Here is a 17145-nt window from a genome sequence, read left to right on the forward strand (position 1 = left end):
CACTCAATTAACAAGTGTCCATTTTCCTAAACTGTATCTCAGCATGGGTTAAAGAAAAATTGTAAAATGAGCATTTTCCTAACCCATGCACAATTTCCCTTAACGCCTCCTTTTTACTGCAGTGCTCATTTGCCTACTGCATCATGTACCCAGGGGAGGAGGATGGGCATGCAGCGCATTTAAGACTAATCAGAGAAAGTTCTTTTTCACTCAACGCACAATTAAACTCTGGAATTTGTTGCCAGAGGATGTGGTTAGTGCAGTTAGTATAACTGTGTTTAAAAAAGGATTGGATAAGTTCTTGGAGGAGAAGTCCATTACCTGCTATTAATTAAGTTCACTTAGGGGTAGATTTTGAAAAACTGCGCGATCGCGTACTTTTGTTTGTGCCTGCGCGCAAACAAAAGTACACTGGATTTTATAAGATACGCGCATAGCCGCGCGTATCTTATAAAATCCGGGGTCGGCGTGCGCAAGGGGGTGCACATTTGTGCAACCTGCGCGCACCGAGCCCATTGCGCACTGCCTGTTCCCTCCAAGGCTGCTCCGATTTCGGAGCGGCCTCGGAGGGAACTTTCATTCACCCTCCCCCCAGCTTCCCCTCCCTTCTCCTACCTAACCCCCCCCCCCCGGCGCTATCTAAACCCCCCCCTTACCTTTGTTGGCAGATTTACGCCTGCTAAAAGCAGACGTAAATCTGCGTGCGCCAGCGGGCTGCTGGCGCTCCATCACCTGACCCGGGGGCTGGTCCGGAGGCCTTGACCACGCCCCAGGCCGGCGCCACGCCCCCAGGCCCGCCCCCGAAATGCCACTGCACGCCCCCCCCCACCCCTTTTACGAAGCCCCGGGACTTACGCAGGTCCCGGGGTTCTGTGCGCGCCGGCAGCCTATGCAAAATAGGTGCGCCGGCGCGCGAGGGCCCTGTGCGCGTAAATCCGGCCGGATTTACGTGCGCAGGGCATTTAAAATCCGCCCCTTAGTTTTTGGGTACTTGCCAGGTTCTATGGCCTGGATTGGCCACTGTTGGAAACAGGATGCTGGGCTTGATGGACCCTTGGTCTGACCAGTATGGCAATTTCTTATGTTCTTAATGTATTATTACTACTATTGCAAGTACTGCAAACAAAATCAGTGCATGCATAATTATATAAACCATTTGGATTCTTATACTCTACAGGAAACAGAAGCACGTGGCATTATAGTAAAAGAACTAGGGGTTACGAAATGAAACTCCAGGGAGGATAACTCAGAACTAATGTCAGAAAATATTTCTTCATGGAGAGGGTTGTGAATGCCTGGAATGCCCTTCCGGAAGAGGGGAACATGAAAACAGTCTAAGAATTCAAAGGGGCGTGTGGATCCCTAAAAAATGAAGGATGGAAATGAAGAAAAGGCTGCATGGGGTAACCTGCACGGAGCGGCAGTTACTGCCCTTAACAGAAACATGGGGGTAACCTGCACGGAGCAGCAGTTACTGCCCTTAATAGAAACATGGGGGGAATCTGCACAGAGCGGCAGTTCCTACCCTTAACAGAAACATGGGGGTAACCTGCACGGAGCGGCAGTTACTGCCCTTAACAGAAACATGGGGGTAACCTGCACGGAGCGGCAGTTACTGCCCTTAACAGAAACATGGGGGTAACCTGCACGGAGCGGCAGTTACTGCCCTTAAGAGAAACATGGGGGTAACCTGCACGGAGTGGCAGTTACTGCTCTTAACGGAAACATGGGGGGTAACCTGCACGGAGCGGCAGTTACTACTCTTAACGGAAACATGGGGGTAACCTGCACGGAGCGGCAGTTACTGCCTTAACAGAAACATGGGGGTAACCTGCACGGAGCGGCAGTTACTGCCCTTAACGGTAAACATGGGGGTAACCTGCACGGAGCGGCAGTTACTGCTCTTAACGGAAACATGGGGGGTAACCTGCACGGAGCGGCAGTTACTACTCTTAACGGAAACATGGGGGTAACCTGCACGGAGCGGCAGTTACTACTCTTAACGGAAACATGGGGGTAACCTGCACGGAGCGGCAGTTACTACTCTTAACGGAAACATGGGGGTAACCTGCACGGAGCGGCAGTTACTACTCTTAACGGAAACATGGGGGGTAACCTGCACGGAGCGGCAGTTACTACTCTTAACGGAAACATGGGGGTAACCTGCACGGAGCGGCAGTTTACTCTTAACGGAAACATGGGGGTAACCTGCACGGAGCGGCAGTTCCTGCCCTTAATAGAAACATGGGGGTAACCTGCACGGAGCGGCAGTTCCTGCCCTTAATAGAAACATGGGGGTAACCTGCACGGAGCGGCAGTTCCTGCCCTTAACAGAAACATGGGGGTAACCTGCACGGAGCGGCAGTTACTGCCCTTAACGGAAACATGGGGGTAACCTGCACGGAGCGGCAGTTACTGCCCTTAAGAGAAACATGGGGGGTAACCTGCACGGAGCGGCAGTTACTACCCTTAACAGAAACATGGGGGTAACCTGCACGGAGCGGCAGTTACTACTCTTAACAGAAACATGGGGGTAACCTGCACGGAGCGGCAGTTACTACTCTTAACAGAAACATGGGGGTAACCTGCACGGAGCAGCAGTTACTGCCCTTAAGAGAAACATGGGGGTAACCTGCACGGAGCGGCAGTTACTACTCTTAACAGAAACATGGGGGTAACCTGCATGGAGTGGCAGTTACTGCCCTTAACAGAACATGGGGGTAACTTGCACGGAGCAGCAGTTACTGCCCTTAACAGAAACATGGGGGTAACCTGCACGGAGCAGCAGTTACTACCCTTAACGGAAACATGGGGTAACCTTAACAGAAACATGGGGGTAACCTGCACGGAGCGGCAGTTACTGCCCTTAACGGAAACATGGGGTAACCTTAACAGAAACATGGGGGTAACCTGCACGGAGCGGCAGTTACTGCCCTTAACAGTAACATGGGGGTAACCTGCACGGAGCGGCAGTTACTACCCCTTAACAGAAACATGGGGGTAACCTGCACGGAGCGGCAGTTACTGCCCTTAACAGAAACATGGGGGTAACCTGCACGGAGCGGCAGTTGCTACCATAGGAAACTTGCTGGACAGACTAGATGGACCATGTGTTCTTTTTCTGCCATCAATACTGTGTTACTTTGTTACTATGAATTTATTAACAAAGGAAAATTAAGAAAATTAGTTTTTAGTAAATTATAACAGAAAACCACTAACTCCACCCTGTATCTCAGTTAAGTTCATTTCAAGAAAATTAAAAATTTGAGGTTTCAAAACTCCAGTCTAAATTCTGGCCAGAATATTTGCATAAATTCTCAGTTTAATCTCACTTGATAATTGAATACTTCAGACGAACCTCTCTGCGGTCCTGATGGTTTATGAAGCAGTTGCAGATACTTGGGGTCCAGCTCTCTGTGTACATTCAGGGTCAATTTGCCTCATAGAGATGATGACTGAACTCTCATAAAAAAAATTGTAGAAGTGTAAGGTAAAGTCACCTCAAAATATTGCAAACCACGACTTGTGTAAGGCACCAAAGACTCTGATTTTAAATTAGAGGTATCAGCAAGCCAGTGACACGGCTGGTCTAACGTGACCCCTGCTGGTCCTTTCATTAATTTACCTCAAATGTATCATGCAAGTCAGCAGTGTTCAGATTATTTTTCAATAGCAGATAAATACATCAAGGTATTAGTAACAAATCCAAAAGCCTGACATCAGCTGATGTTTTATTGTACAAAAAGCTGCATCAGTTTATTTTCTTATTATGTGAAATGGCATTCTCCGCAGACATGTGCTTATGTGCATGGATGACACCTTTTCAGATTATCTTTTTCTGATTATGTTCCCTGATGCAGTTTTTTTGTAAGACGAAACATCAGCTGACAAGAGTATATCTAAGATATACTATAGTCCCTATACCATGTTAAGGATTCCAGAGGCATGGATCATGTTGGGCTTTTTGATTTGTTACTAAGACCATCTTGATGTTTTTGTCTGCTATTGAAAAATAACTTAAATGTTTACTTTTGAACACTGTTGGCTTGCATGATACATTTAATGTAACTAGACTGGCAGAGATCAAGTTAGACCAACCAGATCACTGACTTGCTGAAGCCTCTATCTATATTAATTTAAAGTCCGTGTCTTTCAGACAAAACCCATAGTGGTTTTGTCTGAACTCTCCTAAGAACATAAGAAGTGCCAAGCTAAGTCAGAGCAAGGTCCATCCAGCCGACAGTGGCCAGTTCCGTTCACAAGTACCCAGCAGGTCCCCAATACCTGATTTGTTTCTTGTATCTCGCTCCCAGGATACAGTAAATGCTGGCTTTTCATTCTACCTGGCTAATAACTTCAGGAACTTGCACATCCTCTTTTCAACTCCACTATGTTACTTGCTTTGACCACCTCTGGCGACAGCTTCCAGAGCTCGATTGTGCACCGAGTGAAAAAATACTTCCTATGATTTCTTTTAAATTTGCCGGTTGCTCGTTTCATGGAGTGTCTCCTAGTCCTAGTGCAGGATGAACGAGTAAATAACCATTCCCTGTCTACCCGCTCCACCCCACTCATGAGTTTATACATTTTAATCCTATTCCTTCTCAGTTATCTCTTTTCTAAAGTAAAAGGCCTTAAATCTGTTTAGTCTTTCTCCGTAAGGGAGCCTTTCCATTACCTTTATTATTTTTGTTGTCCTTCTCTGAACGTTTTCTATGTCCGCTGCATCATTTTTGGGATGGGGGAGACAGAAGTGCAGGAGGTGCAGTCGCACCATGGATCTGTACTAAGGCATTAATTACATTCTCGGTTTCCTTTCCAAATAATTCCTAACATTCTATTTGCCTTTTTGGCCGCCACAGCACAGTTAGCCATAGATTTCAAAGTATTGCCTGCAAAGACTCATAAATCCCTTTCCTGGTTGGTGACTCCTAACACAGAACCCAGCTTCCTGTACCTGCACTCGGGATTACTTTCCACTTGTGCACATTGCATTGCATCTGACATTTACAAGTCCAGTCTTTAGTCTCACAAGAGTCTTCTGCAGTTCTTCACAATCCACTGTTTTCATGACTCGAAACAATTTTGTGTCATCTGCAAATTTGGTGACCTCACTCATCATTTCTGTCTCCAGATTATTTACAAATATCTTTTATCCAGTTACCAATCCATAATAGGACACTGTTTCCGATCTTGTGACCTCCCAGTTTCCTGAGTAGTATCTCATGAGGGACTTAGTCAAATGCCTTCTGAAAATCCAAATACACGATATTAACCAGCTCAACTTTATCTGCATGTTTATTTACACCCCAAAAAGTCTAGTAAATTGGTACGGCAAGACTTCCCTTTCCAAAACCCATTAAACTATGTCTATTTATGTGGTCAGTAATTATGTCTTTAAAAATAGTTTCCACCATTTTGCCCAGCACAGATGTCTGGCTCACTGCTCTAAAGTTTTCTGAATCACCTCTGGAGTCCTTTTAAAAAACGAGCATCACCCTCTTGTCTTCTGGTGCTATGGCTGTTTTAAATGATAGGTTGCAAATCACTAGAAACAGGCCTCCAATTTCATTTTTTAGTTTCTTCAGAACTCTGAGGTGAATACCATCCAGTCCCAGTGATTTGTTGTTCTTTAGTCTGTCAGTTTGAGATATTATGACCTCCAGTTTCACAGCGATTCCATGTAGTCACTCAGTCATCATCATCAAAAAAATGTTTCTGGTATGGGTATGACTCTCATCAAAGACAGAGGCATAAATTCATTTAGTTTTTTCTGCTCATAAATGAAATAATATTCCCTCTCCATTCTAAATAAAATCGTGAAAATCTTTGTAAGTTCCCTGTAATTAAATTAATCAACGCTAACAGTGTGTAAATACTATTTCTTAGTACCTGTGAAGCTAAATGGAAAATAAGCAAAATAAAATGTATCTAAAAAATCACTAATTCTTTTCCTAAATAAAAAAACGAAAGAAAAGTCTATACTTGTTCCTGCTGCCGGAATAGGAAAGCAAGCAAAGAGAAAGGACATTACTTTTCTTTTCTCAGTCTGTAGCCAATCTGCAGATAAAATCTCTCACCTCATGGCTACATCCCTGTATCTCTCCTTCTGTCTTTAAACAAAAGCATCCTTACTTTTTATACTTAATTAAAAAGCTTATTAGTATTCAATCCCTTCTTTGGCTTCCAGGAATGAATAGTAATGATCACTTACCTAGTCTGATGCAAAGATATACCATATATCATTTTAAATGAAATCAATAGCTGATAGGTTAATTATAATAAATTATACAGTGGTTGCCTTTTCCAGTAATGTCCACACAGTGTCAGTGTTGGCTTGGTAAGCAGAGGCACCAGCAGATACAGCAGCGACTGCTGCAGAATGGTCTGAACCATGACATCCTCATTCCTGTTGAATCACATGTGAACCCGCACGCTCAGTCCCCCAGGAGAATGAAGTACAATGGAAAAAGACGTGTCCTGGGTAAGGAGTGATATCTTATAAGTGGTCCCGTGGACTGAATGAATGGGCAGGTGAGATTTTTCTGTCATTGACTACTCTATTACTCTGTAAAATGCCCCCAAACCTGTGATTATAGCTCAGGACTACTGCAGTGCGTTCATCTTTCACCACTGACATGAAAGGGTGGCTTCAGTCGCTCAGTGTATGCAGCTGAATAAACCTTGTATTCATATCTCTGGATAACCTTAAACCTCCGCTGCTGGCTTTGACAGTTTAGGCCGCGTTCAAAGAGATGAGAACAGATTTTTCCTCTTCTGCCCCAGCTTGCTTTTCCCTGCTGCAGTGATCGCCCTGTACGCACCCTGAGCCCTTAACTCTCTCTTTGCTGCTCTGCTTGCAGGCTCTGCAGTTCTTCTTCCTTATTCTCTGTGATGAGTAAGTGGAGTGCTGGGGGCAATGTGGCCCACCCTTTCCCCTTCCTGGCTACCAGTCCTGGCAGAACCTGCTCCAGCAGCAAGGGCTTGCAGTGAGACAAGAAAACAAAAGCTGAATATTGAACTGCGCAGCAAACTGCTGCCATCTATAGGAAAACATTAGCCCTACTGTGGTTAAATTAGCACAATCTTCAGTCCTGGCTATAGTCCAATCATCTTAAACATTTGTATCTAAAGGGGAGAGAACCTGTCACATTTACTTACCTGATGAACAGCATTAGACTGCACCTCAGGAGCTGCCTTGGGAAATTTACATTTATTTATGTAACAGCTTTTTTATACCGGTATTCGTGGGTACATCCTATCGGTTTACAGAGAACTAAATGAAAATACATAAAACAGGGAGGGAGAAGGGGAACAGAGTGAGAATGGAGGAAAAGCAAAGGCAGAAGCATGGAATAAAGAGAAATAAACAGCAATAGGTGAGCAGTTTATAAGTGATTGTAAGGGAGCGAAGAACATGGCCCTTCTTAAAGTAGCCCAGATGCAATCTTGGGCTATGGAGCTAAAAATCACAAAAAATACAGCAGAAATCACACACTGCCATGATCCTCATCCTCTTACTATATAACATTCAAAACCTGTTTAATTCTTTTTAGGCTGTCCAGGGGATCCAGTTCCTTGCATCTGTAAAGAGAGTATCCTTGCTAGAGATGCAAATTCTACCTAATTGTAATTACACAGAACAATGTGTGTGAATATATTGAACCCATCATGGCAGATATAAAAAAGGGTTGAATTAGATATTCAGCAGCATAGCTCGTTCCTCTGGTGCAGCAGAAATGACACGAGGCAGAGGGCTCCTTGTAGACTCACCAATTTATTCAGGTATAAACTTTCAAGGACAGAGTCTGCTGGTATCTGACGAAGAGGACTCAATAAATTGGTGAGTCTATAAGGTGCCACCCGCCTCTGGTTATTTTTAGTACAAGTTTGATAGCCTACAAATGATCTCTAGGGATGTCCTTTTCCAACTGGTGCTGCTGCATATGCAATGTTATCATTATCAACACTATCTCACACACAGGCCGATTCAGTAAAGTCCGCGGGAGAGCGGACGAACACCCCGCTCTCCCGGCGCGCGTGATTCAGTATGCTAATTAGGCCCAGCGGTAAACCAGGTAAAAGGAGGCGCTAGGGACACTAGCGCGTCCCTAGCGCCTCCTTTTGGCCCGGAGCGGTGGCTGTCAGCGGGTTTGACAGCCGACGCTCAATTTTGCCGGCGTTGGTTCTCGAGCCAGCTGACAGCCACGGGCTCGGAAACCGGACGCCGGCAAAATTGAGCGTCCGGTTTTCGACCCGACAGCCGCAGGCCAACTTCAAATTTATTTTATTTTTTTTTACTTTTGGAAAGTTTCGGGATCTCCGACTTAATATCGCCATGATATTAAGTCGGAGGGTGCACAGAAAAGCAGTTTTTACTGCTTTTCTGTGCACTTTCCCGGTGCCCAAAGAAATTAACGCCTACCTTTGGTTAGGCGCTAATTTCTGAAAGCAAAATGTGCGGCTTGGCTGCACATTTTGCTTTCTGAATCGCGCGGGAATATCTAATAGGGCCATCAACATGCATTTGCATGTTGCGGGAGCTATTAGTTTCAGGGGATTGGACGCGCGTTTTCGGCCCCTTACTGGGTAAGGGAAAACGCGTGTCCAATGGCCGATACAGTACAGTGCGCTCTGTCGGAGCGCACTGTACTGTATCGGCCCGAATGTCGGCTTAATATATTGTCCTCCTGGCTGCCTTTCATTAAACTATTCCCCATTTATTGAATCTCTTGCCGCATCAATGTGGACATAGCAAGAGATTGTGTTAAGTGATTTTTATTTACAAATAGACAAATGTTGCCACCATTGCCTTGTGAGAAATTTTTAAACACAATGGAAGCAAATAGACCAGAGCCCAACCCATAAATGTGCTCATACCATTGACCGCATTTTTTAAAATCATTTTGTGCTTTTGATTAGACCTCTTGACCTTTAGCTTAATCAGGTACCCTGGTCAGTTAATGTGTTAATCACTCTCTCGTTTATTTCCTCACTGAACCAGAATCACCATCTTGTATAAGATTGTTATACCCTAAGCATAGTCATATTGCTACAGAACTATTGCAAGCCTATTTGATCCTTTTACTATCTGAATTGCTCCCAGTGGATACATCAGCTGTGGTTGAGGCCTGGTCATGAATTCTTCAAAATACATTTCATGTCTCAACACTAGAAAAAAAAAATTCACCAATGGAGATCTCATAATGTGCCAAACATGCTTTATTTTGACCTGGAGATCGGTCATCATTGGATTTGGAAGCTTATAGCTTACAATTAACAAGATATAGATCCATGACTGATGAGCAAAAAAGTCCTACTATTATCTAAGGATTGAAGAAGCTGGGAACAGCCCTTGTGAGCTTTTTTTGCACCATTAGATATCTAATATATAGTTGTTGACAGGTGATCTTGCTGCTGACTCCTCATTTTGTGTGCATTTTACATCTTTTTTTTCACTGACAAGTCGGCAAAATCTATTCCAGGTTTCCACCTGAGTTTGCTGATAGAGAAAGGGTACAAAATGAGACCAATTTAATCCTGTATCCAAGGACGAGATTATTCATTTCATATCCAGGACATTCATATTCATGACTTCTGAATTGGTTTGCCACTGTCTTGTGTAAGATCTTGTGATGACATTGGTGACTTTATCTCACAAGCTTTCAATGTTTCCTTGAGCAATATTTGTCTATACAGTTAAAATGGGCCTCAATTCAACCAATTTTTAAGAAACCATCTCTAGATCCATCCTATCTTACAAATTACTACCCTATTTTCTCTCTCCTTTTTTTGGTAAAAATTATAGTGTGCTAAATGAAGTTTTTAGAAGAGCATGCAATTTTGGATCAATACCAGTTTGGTTTTTGCAAGCCATTCACTACTGAGACTATTGTTATCCAGTTTAGATATATTCAGGCGAGGATTTGACCAAGGCCAGAACTATGTATTAGTTCTAGTTGATATATCATCAGACTTTGACATGCTTACCCATCTTACTATCCTGTCCTAGTGCTGTTGGGATCTTTGAAGTAGTATTGAAAAGGTGTTCATTACAGATCAGATTCAGCAGGAAGGACTCGTTTGCAAGAGTTATTCAGGTATACAGAAGGCATGGAGGTTCCACAAGGTTCAGCCCTGTCAGTGCTTCTATTCAGTTTTACACTTCTCCTATCTGGAAGTTGCAATCAGGCCTAGGAGTGTGGGACCGAGTATATGCTGACGATATTAAATGCTTCATACCTGTCTTATGCACATGCTTTTCATCTATCTGCAATAAAGCAATGGCTCTGTTTAACAATAAGTTGGCTCTTAATGTGGATAAAATGGAGGGATTGTCCTTAATAGATGTCCATTGGTCCACACTCCCTCCACCTTTCATTCTGAAGTGAAAATTTGTGTTTCACTAGCGTCAGACTTCTTATTACATACACAAGTTAAAGGCGTGGTAAGGGCAGACTTTTTCAGGCTGCATATATTGCACAGACTGAAAACCCTTGTGAGCCTCTAAGGTTTTTGTGCTGTGCTCCAAGCTTTGGTTCTTACCAGCTTGGACTACTGCAGCGCCACTTATATCAGTATTTTGGAAAACACCCTGAGAGCATGATAAACTGTTCAAAATGCAGTTATGCAAATATTAACTGGGACCAGTCTTAGAGATCGCATTACCCTGGTTCTTTTTATTTACTTGTTCTATTGGTTGCCAATATAATGCAGCAGTAAACACAAGGTGGCATGATCATCCATAAATTGCTGAGAAACAATGTATTATCTTGGATTTGTGCAATGTTATGAGTTTACAAACATCCTCAGGCATCAAGATCTGCCCACTGTGGCTTCCCCACGGCTATCTCATCTCACTGGGACTTCTCAGAGCCTTCTTGGTAGCTGGGCTGATTCTATGGCATACTTTACCTGAAACATTGCCTGCTATGACCTGCACAGTGACATTAAGAAGCAGTTGAAGGCTTTTCTAGTCAGGCAGGGGCAGGTGTTTAAGTGAGTAAATAGCATGGTTGACTAGCATCTGCTTGAGTAAGAACCTGGATTTTGTGCTAAATTTGAAGCAGTATTTTAATTTTGTGGCTTCCTGTGCATTTTGCTGCTTATTTGGTCTCTCATAGTAGTGGTGGTGATTTTTGTTTTAATGTCAGACGTTGTCATCTGTCATGTAGTTATTAGTTTGACTCTTTGTATGTACCCCACCTTGAACTATGGACATGTGCAGGTAACACATTTTTTAAATGCATAAACACGTGCTGCAGGCAAGATGTTACCCTTTTAGCACAAATGCTATTGAAAGAGCGCAGCTAAAAAATGCATTGCGGGTTACAGATGGAGCAGATAAAGCTGTTGCAACAGCAGGCATTATGGGAGATGTGGAGAAGAGGAGGAGGTGTCAGGAGTCACTAAAATACACTTGAGCATTTAAAAAATAATTTTGCTTTTATTTACATAGATTTTCCAAGTAAAGATTTCACAGAGGACTCTTGTACACTTTAAAATATGCAAAGCACAATTTTGTCACAAATGGAAATGTGTCCATCTCACAAATTCTTTCCCATCGCCATGATTGTACACAAATGTTTCACTGCATGTGCTCCGTGTCCTGCATGGTCTCAGAACTGTCCAGTCTGCAAGACAGGTGTCACAGCAGAGACAAGGTTTTAGCAGGTGAAGGAGGCATCAAGAGGGAACTACGAGGGATGGTCAGGGAAGCAGCTTACTCTCATAAATACTTTAATGCAACTCAGCAACCTTTCTAGCTCTGATAGAGCCCTTATGAGATGGTCACTCCTACTGTGTGGATGGACACAATGAAAGGCACTGGAGTAGCTTTAGTGGATGGGGCACACAGTGCTGGTGTTGGTCCCCTGTAGTCTGTTATCTGGTATTCAGCAATGGTCATTCTTGTGGTTAGTCTGTCCAATGCAGGACCCTGCTGTGTTTGCTGATTGTGCTTCAGCTGCAGGTTTGAAGGCAGGGCTGGTGTCTTCTGTTCTGGTAGCCTCAGCAGAAAGAGGGCTAAAAGAAATATCTGCCTACCCTTGCAGCTGAAGAACATCTGGAAGTAGTGCCATTGCTGTATTAGTTCATTTGATTGCAAGGAATTTCCTTTCTGTGAAATTTGGAAGGTCATCTCTGAGATTGACACCTATATTACAGGGTGAATGGAAATATTTGAAATACTTTTAAAGGGAATACAAATTAAAGTCAATGTCCATGAGAAATTTGTGCAGTCTAATATCTCTCATATTTCTGCTCCAGCGATCAATGTTGCTTCTCTTCAGGAGCAGAATACATCTTTGATTAGAGATAAAATAACATAGGACAGTTGAATTTGCTGAAAATATGGACAGGAGCATAACTTAGGAGTGGTCTACTTCCCCAGTTTGGAAGGAATTGTTCCTGTGGATCTGTTTAAAAGGCATCTGTGGGAGAATTTGAAATCCCCAGATGAGGCTGCGCTATCACAAGGGTCTTCTTAATTCCAAATGCTAGGCGGAGTGGAGGAGGAGATGGGGGAACAGTTATCTATCCTTATTAGATTCTCAAGAGATCGCAGCGAAGGAAGTTGGGTCCACGTTGATGGTGTGCTTTGCTTTGGAAATACTATTCACCAACCAACCTCGTTTCCTTTGTGCAACAATTCTACAACTCCAAATGTCAAGGAAACCCCTTGATATGTGGTTTGTATGCAGTCGCTATTTATGGAACACCACTCTGTGGCTGACTTATTTTAATAGCTCCCGTGTTTTATTCTTTAATTTTCTTATTCAACAACTCTTCATTTTCAATTTTTATTCAATTATCTGTGCTTTTGTTTTCCTGGCGTACGGTCTGACCCACCAATAACTTGTCATTATTTTTTCTTGAGTACTTATCTTGTTTTCAAGATGCTGATTGCTACCGCTACTTATGGGTTCAGCTCCGCCTGCCCGGCAATGGCCATGTTTCGGCAACACTCTGCCTGCCTCGGGGACCACGGCGCCACTCACTTAAAGATTTGATACGCGAGAACAAAATGATGTGCTTTTTCAATGGTGGACCCGGATTTCGGACACAATAGAGTTTTTCCCGTGGTCCCTGAGGCAGGCAGATTTCTGGGTATCATCATGCTGCATGCTGAATTTTAAATTGTCATCCAATTGATTCAACTACAACAAAACCAAAACCTCTGTAGAGAAGTATAATCTGACAACCAAATGAAAAAAATTGATAATTTATCCATGCCACAATTTGATGTCAACAACCCAATCAGAATTAAATAAAAATGTCGTTCTTCAAAATCTGAAACATACAAATTGGCCATATCTGGTACCATTGTGACCCCCATGGCAACTCTTTGTATCTGCATGTAAAATTGAGAACAGAAACAAAAACAATTCTGTGTCAATGCCAATATCAGTGGGCAAGGTCTTTGAGACACAACTTTCTCAACCATTATCCACCCTTAGGGGAATGTTCGTGTACGGTGATTCCACATCTAAAGTTATCAGAAAACAATCCTCTGGAAGGTCCAATATGTCCTATTAGAGTGCAAGCATGTGAGAGGTATCCTGTATAAACGGCTGTGCCTGCACCACAAAAGGGTTCAAAAACATGGACAAAGTTTTAAAATGGTCCCTTTTCCAGATACAATGGGCCAACCAGGAGGATTGTGAAAGTTCTTGTGAATCTTGGGTACAGTGTAAAAAAAATAGAAATGCTTGGAAAATCCACCTTTAAGAAATGGGCTTCATTTGAAGAAAGAAACCCCGCACAAAGTCCCTGGTTGAACACTACTTCAATTTTATTCTGAATAGATGGATTAAGATTGGCAGCCATAGGTTGACAATAACAAATGTCACTTAATTGACATTGTATTTCAGATACATACTGGTAGTTTTGTAGGACCGCGGCCCCATCCTTTCCTGTTGGCTTGACCACCACATTGCTGTTACCTGCTAGTATTAAAAGAGCCTGTAACTCCACTCATTTCAAATTGCTGTACTGTTTAGAGCATTTTTGATGTATCAACATCTGTAGCTGTATCAGATCATGCAAAACCAACTCCATAAAAGTAGAAAAGACAAATCTATTGGTCCTGGTGACCATATAAATTGTGGATGTACCTCTGAAGTATCCATCAATACATTCCCTTTCTTTTGAAAAAAAAACCAAACCTAATTTATAATGTACGAAAAAATCTGTATAAATCCACCCGACATTGAACCAGGTCATGTCTATTAGAAGGGACAAAAGACAGCCCTTGAAGACTTGAGAACCGTTGCTTGTGAGCCTGGAGGATTTAGTCAAAGCAATTAACATAGTGGGGTTCAAAAGAGGAAAGGACTGTACACCTTGGAGCAGGTGCACTGCATCTGGGAAAAGGGGGAGGCTCTGGAGCTTGGAAAATGACAGGCTGTGTACTGTGTCCGGGAAGAGAGAAAACAGGGAAGGGGAAATGAAGAAGAGATGATGGGGTGAAGACAGAGAAGGGTGGAGGGAAGAAGGGACCCTGCAGTTCAACATGGCAGAGCTTTATGAATCAATTACTTACTGCAAAGTCAATACTTTGTGTAATACTAAATAAAAATGTCATTGTATCATGTTTGTATGTGAGTTTTTAAAGCATGAAAATGATGCCCCACCCGACCAGTGATCATTTATTTATTTATTTATAAGCTTTCATATACCGATGAACGTTGGGAACATCTCATCGGTTCACAATAAACAGAATGCAGCTAAAAGAGCTTTACAGTGAAACAGAGAACAATATGCATAAAATTACAATAAAGCACATAATGACAATATAATGGTACGATTGATCATATACACAATTAAATAATATGGCTAGTAAAGAATGGGAGAGACATGTACTTGCTTGTTTATGATGCCGATTGACGGAACAGGAGCCATCTGATGACAAAGAGTTTAGCGATTGACGGCTGGAAGCTGCTTTCGCCGCCGGCTGCCCCCGGGAGGCAGGGAAGCCGCGGTGGGCGCCTCGGGAGGAGGGGAGAGAGGACTGGGGCTGCTGGAAGCATGCAGTAAGTTTACTTTTGTTACAATTTCTATTTGCTTTAATAACATGTCGAGTCGATTTTCGCCCTGCGCCTTGCTTCGGGAGGGGGGAGAGAGGACTGGCAATCCCCGATGCCCGAGCGTAGGAGAACCATCCACTGCCTGGTACCTGTCATTTCAAATATCATTTGAAATGACAGGTACCAGCGCACCCAGGATACTGTATAGGCGCTGTATAGCGCTCTATACAGTAAAATGGATTGCGCTTCATGGACACGGCTTGCATTTGCGTCTAATTTAAATACTGTATCGAGCGGTATGTGATCTGAACTGTGCGCGCGGCAAACGAGCAGGCACCCGGCACTGCCGCACTTTTTCTTACGCACCCTTACTGTATCGGCCTTTGAATGCTTGCTGGAATCAGTTTCCTGATTTTGCCCTCTCCTTGATTTTTATTTAGATTTTTTATACTCTGCTTTTCGGCACTACAAAGTGGTCCTCCAGGTTTGCATCAACAATTAGATCACCATGTTCCACTTCAGCAAGCAAGGTGGCACGGAATCATTCAGCCTGTGCAGGGAAGCAGTAATGATCTGGCACTGGGTTGTCCAACATCAGATTCACTTAACAGCGATTTATCTCCCAGGCGCCTGCAACCAACTCATGAACACCCTGAGCAGATGGCTGCATCCTCAGGCGTTGTCTCTTCTCCTGGATGTGCTGCACCAGATCTTTGCTTGGTGAGGAGCACCAACTCTGGATCTCTTCACTTTTGATTTCAACCAGAAGCTACCAAATTTCTGCTCCAAGATTCATTCACTTCAGAGACTGCACCTGCCATTGTCATTCCATGGGCCAATGACATCGTATATGCTTTTCCTCAATTGTATCTCATCTCCAGGGTGAATTTTAAGCTCCAGAATGTCTGGGATACAATGATCCTCATTGTCCCATTATGGACCAGGTGAATCTGGCTTTTGTGGCTCTTGCGGTTATCATTTGCCTTCCCCTCTTTTTTACCCTTCTGACATAGATTCATGGCACTCCTGATTCATCCGAATTTCACGTATCTCACTCTGATGGCTTGGATGCTGAAAGCCAATTGTTGGCCTCTGTCTTCTTCCTGCCATTCAAGCAGTGTTAATAGCAGCAAGGAAGGCCTCCACTAGAAGATCCTATAGCAATAATTGGACAAGATTTTCTCACTGGCGTATATGACAACGAGCAGACCCTTATAACTGCTCTGTTCCTAATAGTTTATGCTACTTCCTTGCCCTCTGTCAAACAGAACTGAAATTCTCTTCCATCAGAGTCTGTCTGTGCATCATTTTGGTTTATCATCAGCAATTTGATGGCAAACCTGTGTCTCAGCATATTCTCATGTCTTGGTTCATAAAAAGACCTCTTACATCTCAACCCTTCAATGTTGCTACTGGCACCCCAGTGGGATCTGAATCTCATCTTTGAACAGTTAACGAAGGCTCTTTTTGAGCTGCTGGAGTCTACCGATTTGCGATTCCTCATCTGGAAACTGATCTTTCTCATTGCGGTGACCTCTGCCAGGCAGGTCAGGCTCTGGTCATCTGGTCATCTATCTGCCCTACACCCATGTCTTACTTACTTACTTATTTATTTATTTATTTATTTAAGGGTTTTTATATACCGCAGTACGTAAAGAAATACATCACCGCGGTTTACATTTAACAATAACTTAGCAACAGGCTTTACATTGACATTATTAATAGGTATTAAATAAACTTCCCGGACGAGCTCATGTTGAGAACTCACTCGAAGTATATTCCTAAAGTTGTTTCCTCCTTTCATCTCAATCAATCCAGTATTCTGCCTTCTTCTCATTCTCCACCTCCTGCTTCTGCAGAAGATGTGTTGCATTGCACATTTGCCTCGCTAGGACGAATTCTTCCCCATGACAGGCCGGGTTTATGTGTGCGGAAGCAGACTTTGTTCAAATGGCTTTCCCAGTGTATTTACTGGTGTTACTGACTTCCTAGCGTTGATTTGCCTCCTCCCATCAAAGATGATCCTGTGGAGGCTGTGGCGTAGGGGACGTTTGCAAAGCTGTGACTTCGCTCTGCACGGGAGGCAGCGTTAGGCTTGGTACAGGGAGTTTGGTCTCAG

Source organism: Rhinatrema bivittatum, chromosome 10, assembly GCF_901001135.1.
Source record: "Rhinatrema bivittatum chromosome 10, aRhiBiv1.1, whole genome shotgun sequence".
In the NCBI taxonomy this organism is placed as follows: domain Eukaryota; kingdom Metazoa; phylum Chordata; class Amphibia; order Gymnophiona; family Rhinatrematidae; genus Rhinatrema; species Rhinatrema bivittatum.